Raw genomic sequence first — 12,371 nt, forward strand, 5'->3', positions numbered from 1 at the left:
TCCAGCACTGCCAGTGTGTCCTGACCCCCTGGCCTACCTGGCAGATAGTGTGCCAAGGTGAAGTCCCAAGTGCAGAATCCAATCCACATAACAAAGCTCCAAGTCCCAAAAGCCAATCTGTACGACAAAGTTCCAAGTCCAGAAGTCCATCCTTGCAAACCAAGCCCAAAGATCAGGAAATGCAGTCTGGGGTCAGTCCAAGTAAGCCAAGGTTCAGCAGTCAGTCTCAAAGTAGAAACCTGTGAAAGTCCAAGGAGAATACCAGGCGAGGTCCCTCAACATGGGCCAGTTGAGCAGACACAGCACCTCAGCTCTGCTGCCTTCTGAGCATGATGAGGCAGGTGACCCTCACCTGCTCACCTTGCCCTAGCTGATGAATCACATGCCTCCTTCCCAACCTAGCGAGATAATGAACAGCCCCTGCTTCCTGGAATGCCCCGCCTGCTGTTCCCTATGTCTTAGGACCCACCATGTTTAAAGGGACGGGGGCCTCTCTGGCTCTGGCCAGGGGTCCCACTGCTCAGCTTCCTATGGACTAGCCCCCGCAATAATAAAATAATAAAAATAATAAAAAATTATTTATATCCCCCCCTCCCCAGCCAAAGCCAGGCTCAGAGCGGCTAACAACAATAAAAGTAACACAGCATTCTAAAATCAATTCATTTTAAAATCAATTCAAAATCAAATTAATTAATTAGAGTTCTGTGAGGATTACCAAAGGAGGGGGTCAGGCTGTGCCTTGGCCAAAGGCCTGGTGGAACAGCTCTGTCTTGCAGGCCCTGCGGAAAGATGTCAAGTCCCGCAGGGCTCTAGTCTCTTGTGACAGAGCGTTCCACCAGATCGGGGCCACAGCCGAAAAAGCCCTGGACCTGGTTGAGGCCAGCCTAACCCCCCTGTGGCCTGGGACCTCCAAGATGTTTTTGTTTGAAGACCGTAAGGTCCTCTGTGGGACAAATGGCCCCCTGCAACATTTGGCAGTGAAAACCCGCGGTCATGAACTGGTAGGATTTCAGAGAGTAGGAAGAGGATCCAGGCAAGGGGTGCAGCTGGGAGTGTGTGACATAGAGCAAGCTGGGTTTGGGGAAGGGAAGGTTGTTGTAGACAATACTCATAGGGTGACAGAGGATGAGGAGGGGATGGGGATCAGTGCACAGGAACCAGGGCAGCAGGACATACCAGCAGAGCCTGAGGGGCCCCTGTCTCTGCGAAAACAGCAGACTCTGAGGCATAGGGAGGAGCAGGAAAGGCACTCCAGGATAGAATCTACACACATATAAAGAAACGCTGTGGAAATGCTTAAAAAAAAAGTTTTGAAAAATACATTGAAATTGCCATAGCTAGCGTCACATTTGTATATTGCACTTTACAACAAACTTGAAACTTTTCCTTTGCAGCGGAATAGCTGAGTCCTAAGAGGCAGAGGAAGGGACGCGGGTGGTGCTGTGGGTTAAACCACTGAGCCTTGCTGATCAGAAGGTCGGTGGTTCGAATCCCGGCGATGGGGTGAGCTCCCGTTGCTGGGTCCCTGCTCCTGCCAACCTAGCAGTTTGAAAGCACATTAAAGAGCAAGTAAATAAATAGGTACCGCTCTTGCGGGAAGGTAAACGGCATTTCCGTGCGCTGCTCTGGTTCGCCAGAGGAGGCTTAGTCATGCTGGCCGCATGACCCGGAAGCTGTATGCCGGCTCCCTTGGCCAATAAAGCGAGATGAGCGCCGCAACCCCAGAGTCAGCCATGACTGTACCTAATGGTCAGGGGTCCCTTTACCTTTAAGAGGCAGATGTAGGTAAGGGCCCACTAGCTGGTCAGGTGGGGCTTGCTAGCTCTGGAAGGAGGTATGTGATTCCTCAGCTGGAGTAAGCTGGGAGCAGGTGAGGGTCATATACCTCATCAAGCCCAGATGCTGCAATCAGCATGCAGGGTAAGAGCTGAGCTGCTATGTCTGCTGAATTACCCAAGTTGATGGACTTCAGCTTGCCTGCTCCAAGATTTCTGTGGGACTGTGCTTCAGTTTGGACTTGGGATTGAGCCTGGACCGGAGACTTGATGTACTGACTTGCTGCCAGGTAAGCCAGGAGTTCAGGATCTGAGGGGACCAATTACAAGCCCCATTCTGAGGTTCCTCCCTCCCTGTGGTGTTAAAAACATAGAGGGGGATATGTGGGCAAGCCTGCTAACTCCGCTCCTCTCTTGCATTCCCAGTCATCGTCATCCACAAGTTGGGAGGCAACTCTGTAGCAGGTAGCCTCCTTCTATACAGGTAGGCTGCTCGCTCATTTTCGAACCCTGACTTTCATGCAAGCTCCCCACTGCAGACAGTTGCCCTCTAGCTCACTGAGGATAACTGGGAAGGGGATGGAAGTGGGTGAGTGTGCATGCCCCATTCCTCTTTCATATTATTAATGCCGTGCGGAGAGGGTGGAGGGTAGAACATGACGTGGAGCAATCAGGTGAAGAATGATACTGTGATTGATACTACCTATGAATCGATCATCAACAGTACTTTAGGTAAAGGCAAAGGGACCCCTGATCCCTGACTATGTCAGTTAGGCAAAGAGTCCACATTAGAAGGAGATATTCATGTTTAAAATGGCCCATTTTTCCTTTGATTTTATGTGAGGGCTTCTGAAGGATGAGAAGCTTCCATGCTTCATAAAACCATTGATTCACAGCACATCATATGCATATTTCTTCGTTGGACTTACTTCCTAGTTAGGGGGTTAGGTTTACAAGCTCAACACTGCAATGGTATTAAAGGTAAAGGGACCCCTGACCATTAGGTCCAGTTGTGGCCAACTCTGGGGTTGCGGCGCTCATCTCGCTTTATTGACCAAGGGAGCCAGTGTGCAGCTTCCAGGTCATGTGGCCAGCATGACTAAGCCGCTTCTGGCGAAACACTGTTTACCTTCCCGCCGGAGTTGTACCTATTCATCTACTTGCACTTTGATGTGCTTTTGAATTGCTAGGTTGGCAGGAGCAGGGACCGAGCAACAGGAGCTCACCCCGTTGCGGGGATTCGAACCGTCAAACTTCTGATCGGCAAGCCCAAGAGGCTCTGTGGTTTAGACCACAGTGCCACCCGCGTAAACGGTGCTTTAGGTAAGCAGTAATTCTGATACCGCACCTGATATTTAAAGGGAATGCCACCCTATCCAGAGCAGGCACAATAAATCACATGGAACAGACTTTCTATTCTTAAGAATAAAAGGGGGGGGGGGTGGATCAATAACTGTGAATAGCTGCTTGTTTCTTTTACAACAAGCCTGAAATTCATGTCCTAAGTCACTGGTATTAGAGTTTGGATTGCAGCCCTAGTAAATATTCATAATCTAAGAAATGCCTATGGGAAAGTAACTCATTGGCAACTCTTGAGTAGATGGTTTCAGGTTTGCACCCTTCAATGAATGTTTCATTTTCTAAAGTACCATCCACTTTGATTAAGTACAGCTAAGGAAATCAGTTGTTCTGATTGCATTTCCGGCCCATAGAATAGATTGCAAACATTAATAACACAACAGCCTGTGATATCTGGAGAGGGTAAACTTGTAAGGCCAGGTTTTCCTGCATGTTTTGTGGCAGGGGTCAGCAAACTTTTTCAGCAGGGGGCCGGTCCACTGTCCCTCAGACCTTGTGGGGGGCTAGGCTATATTCTGAAAAATTCCTATGCCCCACAAATACCCCAGAGATGCATTTTAAATAAAAGGACACATTCTAGTGATGTAAAAACACACTGATTCCTGGACCGTGCACGGGCCAGATTTAAAAGGCGATTGGGATGGATCTGGCCCCTGGGCCTTAGTTTACCTACCCATGTTTTATGGGTTTAGAGAAGATAAGGATGGACACATCCTGCTTTGTATATTAGTAGTAGTATAATTATTTATTCTGTACTGCCCTTCAAGGATCACAGGGGTGTTTGTAATATAAAAGCACAAAATACATAACATGGTAGCAAACAAAAACACACACAGTTTAAAAGGCGATAGACTCTTTAATTAGCCAAATTAGGTGTTTTACATACATTGAATAAGCCTCTTCCATCCCATTTTCTGCAGCTTTTAAAAAAGTACATCAAATTGTATGTGTTTTCTCCTTAAAAGCACATTTGTATGTATTCCCCCTCTAAAATAAACATTTTCCTATACCTCCCCCCATAAATTATGCATTTTCCTATAAAATACAAATTTTTTACACTTAAAAAAAAACTGCATTGAAAAGTTCAGAGAAGCATGCAATCAAATTTGTATGCAAGTTTAGGAACTGCAAATTAAGCTGGTTTGCTTTAAAATGCAGAGTGAGTAAAATTCTCCCTCGCAGAAGAACAATAGATGCAGCCTAAAGTGTAACTGCACCACCTTGTGAAGCAATATTGTGGCTGCAGCGGCCTTTTCTGGATGCGTTTAGGCTCGTCCTCTTTCTCAGCACAGGCATTCTTATTTATAAAGGTAAGGAGTCATTTTACTAGGAAGACATCACAAGCCGCTGTGTTGCTATATTTCATGAGGTTAGTTACTGGGCATTCCATTAGAGTACTTGAAAGCATTAACTTGTGTTCGTTGCCTTCTTGCGTAATTTAGCCAGCACAAATTGAGCAAGGACATTAAAAAGCTCTTAGGAGCAGGGATTTCTTCCAGCAAGAGTCTTCTCTCTTTGGCAAAATAAAAAAGCCCTTACTTTGGGGGCTCTAGGCCAAGAATATTTTTAAATGCTGAAATAAACACATGGGAACATCTCTGGGGAGAAACAAAAAGGACATAGATCTTTTGGAAAACTTTCATAAATGAATGCATTTATTGTTGTGCACCGACTGTTATTTCAACACACCCCTGGGGTTGGATTCTTGCCATAAGATTGACTGGGGTTTCTTGTGAGGCGGTTACACTGTCATAAGCAAACCTGATTTTAGAACTGTTGATCCCTAATTTCATTGTAAAACAGGCACATATAATCAATGTTACTGGCAGGAGGTTTCTCTCTCTTTCACTGCCCATTCATTCCTCCATTCTTACCAACTCCTTTGCCTAAGCACTGAATGTTGGCAGATGTTTGTTCTCACTTCTGTCCAGATCTGGATCTGTGACTGAGCCAGGGCTGATTTTCAGCCAAGGGGTGAGCTATGAAACCTGTTTTAATACCAGAGCTCAGCTCTGGAACATGCGATGTAATAAAGATAATTCCCGGGAGTGGAGGAAAGGACTCTAAAACGGAGGGGTTGACTTACAGGCTTCTCTCATTTTAAAAACAGAAGGTAGACCCACAGTGTGACCTGTTTAGAGACAAATGCTTCCTCTTGTTCCTCGCTGTTCTGTTTATTCCTTAGCCTCTTGTTGTTGTTTAGTCGTTCAGTCGTGTCCCCATGGGCCAGAGCACGCCAGGCACTCCTGTCTTCCACTGCCTCCCGCAGTTGGGTCAAACTCATGCTGGTAGCTTCGAGAACACTGTCCAACCATCTTGTCCTCTGTCATCCCCTTCTCCTTGTGCCCTCCATCTTTCCCAACACCAGGGTCTTTTCCAGGGAGTCTTCTCTTCTCATGAGGTGGCCAAAGTATTGGAGCCTCAGCTTCAGAATCTGTCCTTCCAGTGAGCACTCAGGGCTGATTTCCTTAAGAATGGAGAGGTTTGATCTTCTTGCAGTCCATGGGACTCTCAAGAGTCTCCTCCAGCACCATAATTCAAAAGCATCAATTCTTCAGTGATCAGCCTTCTTTATGGTCTAGCTCTCACTTCCATACATCACTGCTGTAGCCTCTAGGAACATACAAAGTGCACATACAAAGTCCACTTTCAATCACTCTAGGAAGGAGAGATGTACACTTCAAAATTCAGGTGTCGATGAAAAATGACCACTTCTTGGATGCAGGTCTTCTCTGGTAAAGGAGTTAGAATAAGATCAGGAGGGAAAGGAAAGCCAGGGGTCAGAGGTCTCTGGTCTTCTTGATGTTAATGGACTCTAACACCCATCAACTCCAAGCTCTAGCCATCACGGGCAATGATGGGGGAAGATGGGAGTTGTAGTCCAACAACATCTGGAGGGGCATAGGTTCATAACCCTGATCTAAGCCCCAAACTCCTACTAATGCTGCAATAATGCAGTCTAGCCCAATACCCAAGCCAACTTTTTTTGTATGCTCCACACAGTGCCTTTCCATTGGGCGTGGAAGGTATTATTGCAAAAATAAATAAATCGGAAAACTACAATCTGGTTGAGTGTAGCTGGAAGGGAACCAATGAGATCCTATATACTAGAGAAGTGTCCTCACCCCCACTATTTGCCCCAGACAATGAGATCCAGCTCCAAGGGCCTTCTTGTGGTTCCCTCGTTGCAAGAAGTGAAGTTACAGGGAAGCAGGCAGGGAGCCTAATTTGTAGCCGTGCCCTCCCTGTGAAATGCCCTCCCATCAGATGTCAAGAAAATAAACAACTATCTAACTTTTGGAAGACATCTGAAGGCAGCCCTGTTTAGGGAAGTTTTAATGTTTGATATTTCACTGTGGACTCGGCTATACAGCTGCAAACAAAACGTTTTAAATGTGTTGTAAAGTGCAATATACAAATGTGACACAATATGGTGACAGTGAGCTCTGCCAAAATCAAAGTATTTTTCAAAACATTTTTTTTTTAAAAAGCATTTTCATAGCATTTTTATATGTGTGTAGATTCCACCTGTCTTTTAATTGGTTGGAAACCACCCAGAGTGGCTGGGGCTATCCAATCAGATGGGTGGCGTTGTTGTTGTTGTTGTTGTTGTTGTTGTTGTTGTTGTTGTTGTTGTTGTTGCTGTTGTTGTTATATGAGCCGGAGTCCCTCCTCTTTCTGTTTACTTTTAGGTGTGTAGATTTGGTGTGGCAAGCTCATGGAATAGATTTTAACAAATGTGCTGAATAAACTGTTGACTAAATATATTCAGGATGAGCCACAACAGACCCTGAGGGGAATCAGTATTGCCAGATTATCAGTGGGAAACTCTCATCTCAGACCCTTAAAATCCCTAGGTTTCGTTCAGGGTGGCTTTCATATTCAGAAGGGAACAACATCCCCTTCTCTTTCTCTCTCACAATAGCACCAAAAGTTGCCTGGCTTTAGGATAGTGCCTGGGACAGCACTCTGTGGTGATTTTTCCCCTTCTTGCCTCAGACATATCAGTTATTTCTCACACCTGAACTACTTTAAAGTGATGGACGATAACACCACACATTTGAACTACACCAATGCTGTGCACACGGGGCTGTCCTGAGCTAGTTTAGAAGCTATAATTAGAAATGGGGAAGAAAGGCAATTCTGTTCACATTTAATGGACAATCTACGTAATGTGCATTTTCTGAAACAATACAAGAACTAAAACAAAGCCATCCTTTAAAATTTGCCCTTTGTTTCGGCTTTTTGGTATGTTTTAATTCATCCTTCCAGCTCTTCCTGCTTTTCATCCTCTGCTGGTTGTTGTTGTTGTCATCAGGGCTTTTTTTCAGTGGGAACTCACAGGAACTCAGTTCCGACACCTCTCAGGTGAGCTCCATTGCCTTTCTAAGAGAACATGGGAGGTGTTCGTGGTGAGTTTCAGCACCTCTTTTTCTAGAAAAAAAAGCACTACCTTGTTTCTTTAAAAAATCAAAAATGCTTTGGGAGGTTCACTGTAACAGCGATAAAGAAATATCTTAAACAAATATTTATTTAAACAAATAAGGTTCTAGGTCAGGCATTGGCATGGGCTGCCAGAGCTGCTTGCCAACTCTGATGCTGCTCAGCGTACAGGTAGTGGCCAGCACCATGTGCTTAGCGATGTGCCCACTCTTAGGGTTGACATATTTCAAAAAGTAAAAACCAGGACACCCCGAAGGTTGTTGAGGTCTCCTGGGACAGGGCAGGGAGCTGAAGAGCTTGCGTCTGTATGTTTTAAAAAGGGGAGCCTGCGAACAGAGAGAAGAGCAAGCAATTACCCATTTCTTGGACGAACCCCTTATTAAAGAAAACACTTTTGATCCTGTTGTGTCGCTAGGTGGCAGGATCGTAACGCAGATTAAGTTTAGGAAAAAAGCTGTCGAGTGGCTTCTTTTCCTATTTCCCCACCTTCCACTAGATGGCAGCAGCAGAACTAAAATGTGCCAATAATGACCTTAAAGGCGGCGGCCCTGGAGGGGAGGAGGGAGCCCTGATTTTCATCCCTACTGTCTAACGGACAGAAAGAAGCCCTGTTAAGAAATGCTCTCCATTGGCTGCTTTCCTGGAAACTACAGAACTTTTGCTTTTTGATCTCCACCCACCAACCTCACTAATGTATACAAATACATTTCCTTTTTCAAACGTTGCTTGCAGTCTACTTTAAAACAAGCGGGCTGGAAGTAGGGAGCTAGTTAAGCAGTTAGTGTGTGTGTGTGTGTGTGTGTGTGTGTGTGTGTGAGAGAGAGAGAGAGAGAGAGAGAGAGAGAGAGAGAGATAAATGCTCCATTGGTCTTGCAAATTCCATGGCACACTTTGCAGTATTTTTATTTTTTTATTATTTATTTTTTTTATAAAATATTTATTAAAATTTTACAACAAACATAGGTTCAAAGCACCAAGAAAACTATACCAAAGATTACACATAAACACAGATTTCACAAAAAAGAAAAAAGATGACAAGAAAAACAGCAGAAAGAGGACCTAAAAGAGAAAAAGGAAAATACAAAATACAAAAAACAGCTGGCTGGAAAAAAAAGAAAAAAAAGAAAAAAAATTAAAAAGAAGAAAACCATTTTTCAATATCTTTAGGCTCATTTACTTATTTCCTTGACCTCCTCACACCTCCCCTTTTTGTATTCCCGTTTACAAAATCCTTTCAGCAAATCCTTACCCTCTTTCATTTATCTTTGCTCTGTATCTTAACCTATTATAACTATATATTTCCATCCATATAACGATCTATATTTGCATATTCTTATTAACCTTATTACCAAAACCACTTATTTCCATTCCAACATCATTTTAACATTCATTAATTTTACAGTAATTCTGCAAATAGTCTTTAAATTTCTTCCAATCTTCTTCCACCAACTCTTCTCCCCGGTCTCGGATTCTGCCAGTCATTTCCGCCAATTCCATATAGTCCATCAAGTATTTTTATTTTTTTTAGTCTAGCATGGATTGAGACCTAATTTCTACCCTGCCGTTGAGATAGCAGCACCATTATTTGCTTAGCGCGCTAAGCGTATTATTGAACCGTAAATTATTCTCGAACGCCTTCAGTGTGTGGGTCTGCTCCAGGGTCTGCTATGGAATTCCCATTTTGGCTCCACATTTTTTGCTTTGCTCACTTTGATATGTCAGAGCAGAGTGACTAAACCAAATGCAACACCTCCTCAGGAGGCGCCTCAAGAGGTAGACCCAGAGATAATGGATCTGGAGTGTGATGGGCTCTGTCAACGCTCCCCTTGAAGAATGGTCCCCTTGTGCAAACAAAGTCAATTACCCTGACCGTTGTTGTTTTCACACAACACACAAATATGTCAGGGGTCAGTCTCACGGGGGGGGGGGGAGGCCGAGTGGTTCTGTGTGTATTCAGAAAACAGATGCACTGTACTGCAGTTGGAGAATTTCAGATTGTAGACTAAATACCATATTTTTATGTGTATTAGAGGAGGTTATTTTATTAGAAAATCATGCTAAAAGCTGTGGGTCGTCTTATACACGGATGGTGGAGAGGTGGGACGGGCGATGGTTGGGTACGGCAATGTCCACTGGCTATTGGCTACTACATCAATAGAGTGGGCGATTGGCGCTTTATTTTGGCGTGCGATTGGCTGTGGCGGTCCATCAGGTGTGCGATTTCCGGCAAACCCCAACCCCCCCCCGAAAGCTCAACAAGTCTGGGCAGTCTCCCCTCATTTTCTCAATTTGGAGTCCCCCCAAATACATGGGGGCGTGTTATACACAGGAAAATACGGTAGTCTTGTTTGTGTGTGGAGGGGAGGTCTTTTAGATGATCATGTGAATTGCTTCAAAAATGTGGTTTCTCATTATTGGGGGACGGGACCTCTTGCTCATTCTGCTGAACAGTCCTGCACACAACGTGGGCTGGATCCAGACACATCAAAGAAGCGCTTCAGCAAAATGTGTTGTAACCTTTATAATGAGAAAGCGTGTTGGCAAAAATGGAACTCCGCAGCGCCATCTGGTGTCGCAGTGTTATACAGTGGTACCTCGGGTTAAGTACTTAATTCGTTCCAGAGGTCCGTTCTTAACCTGAAACTGTTCTTAACCTGAAGCACCACTTTAGCTAATGGGGCCCCCCGCTGCTGCCACACTGCTGGAGCACGATTTCTGTTCTCATCCTGAAGCAAAGTTCTTAACCTGAGGTACTATTTCTGGGTTAGCGGAGTCTGTAACCTGAAGCGTCTGTAACCCAAGGTACCACTGTATTGCATGCAAAACGCTTTTTCTTTACCAGTCTAGCTAAGTCCTTGGTAACACTGCAAAGATGCCGGGCTGACCTATCCCACAGAAAGCAAGGGGTCCTGTGCCTCAGTTGCTGTGTGTGCCATTGACCACGAGAGTGATTGCCCACCTAAGGTTTGCAGGCAAGGTGGCAGTTGCCATAGAAAAATACATGGGAGCTGTGTGAGGCAAGGCTTTAAGGGAGGAATTCTTTCTGAGAGAATAATGGAGGAGACTAAAGTGACCTAGGAGACTGAGCCCCAGGGAGCAGACAAAAAGAGGGTTCAAATTGGGAGGGAGAGATTCTCCGAAGTACAGCCCAATTCTTCTTCTCTAATCTTCATGTCGGAAAAACAAAAACAAAGCATGTCTTCATTCTGCTTGAACCCAGGGCTAGAAGGAGATGCAGGAAAGGAATTTGAGTCATGTGTGCAATAACTCTTGTATGTGGCACCCCACATGACACCTGCACCAGGCCTCGTGTTAAAACTTCTGGGTGGCCCTGCAAAGCTAATCACAGCAGGTGGGGGGCGACGGCACCAAAGAGACTCTCCTTCCTTGGTTTTTTTTTACAGTGGTGGAGCGCATGCCTGCACTGCCCAGGACGGGGTCCACCCCACATGCCAGAGTCCAGGGCTGGAGAGGGAGGGAAGCTGCCACTGACTCTCGTCCTGCTCTTTTTCCCTGTGGCATCTCACCACGACTGAGAAGGGCTGTTCTCTGCCACCGGGTCAGATGTGACCAGGTGCAGTGGCGTCACAATGGGGGGTGGGGGGGCGGTACGCACTGGGTGCCATGTCTGTGGGGGTAACAAGAAGGCCCCCTGCGGGGGCGCGAGCTGCCATCGCGCCGCCACAACTGCACGTGGAGGATCCTCCGTTTGTGGCCTCAGCCACGAGCAGAGGATCCCGGCGCCGGCGGCAAACTGCTATGTACAGCGCATGTGCGGCATTGCTACCTACGGCGCACATGCACCCTACGTAGTAACGCCCCACCCTGGGTGTCACAACGCCTTCGTTCGCCCCTGACCAGGCGGGGGAGCTGCTGCTGAGGAGGGTGGGTACCAGCGTGGCCGCCCACTCTCCTCCTGGTCTCATTCCCTGGGGCGGACCAGACCCTGGGGTACAAACACAGCAGCTTAGGCACAACTCCTTGTGTGGAGCCAGGCCTCATTTGAAGGTGCCTGCTGTGGGGGGGGGGTGCCTGTTTGTTCCCCCTCGCCAAATTGCACCCGGGGCCACCTCCACCTCCCCACATCTCTGGGTTTTTAAGCAGAGGTTGGATGGCCGTCCGTCACAAAGGTTCCTGAATTTCAAGGGATTGGGGTCCCTTCCAACTTTACAATTCTGTGGTTCCTCACTTACGGTACTATTTACCCTAGGGCTGGCCATTTCCCATGTTAGCTAGAGATGGAGTCTCCATATTCAGAGGAAACATGGCCCTGAATTCTGTTTGTCGAGGAGCAAAAATATAGGTGGGCTGTTATGCTAGTGGAGTTGGGCACTGTGGAAAACTAGTAGAAATGGCTCTGTGCTGATGCCTGACAGAAGTTATTGGCAGGGCCAGATTTAGGTTTGAGGAGGCCCTAAGCTACTGAAGGTAATGGGGCCCTTTATATGTCCAGCTGTCCTTTGTCAACCACAAATTGCCGATGTTTTTTTTTTTTTTTTTTTTTTTGCTTTGAATATATGCTATATGGTAATTTATGGACCTAATAGGTATGTAGGTTTTATTTTACAGTGGTGCCCCGCAAGACGAATGCCTCGCAAGACGGAAAACTCACTAGACGAAAGAGTTTTCCATTTTGGAGGTGCTTCGCAAAACGAATTTCCTATGGGCTTGCTTCGCAAGACGACAATGTCTTGCGAGTTCCTGCTGGTTCCCCCCCTTTTTTCTAAGCCGCTAAGCCGCTTATCAGCTGATCCGATCAGCAGATAAGCCGCTAAAAGCCACTAATAGCGCTAA

The sequence above is a fragment of the Podarcis bocagei genome, assembly GCF_964188305.1.
Source record: "Podarcis bocagei genome assembly, chromosome: 11".
Taxonomy (NCBI): Eukaryota; Metazoa; Chordata; class Lepidosauria; order Squamata; family Lacertidae; genus Podarcis; species Podarcis bocagei.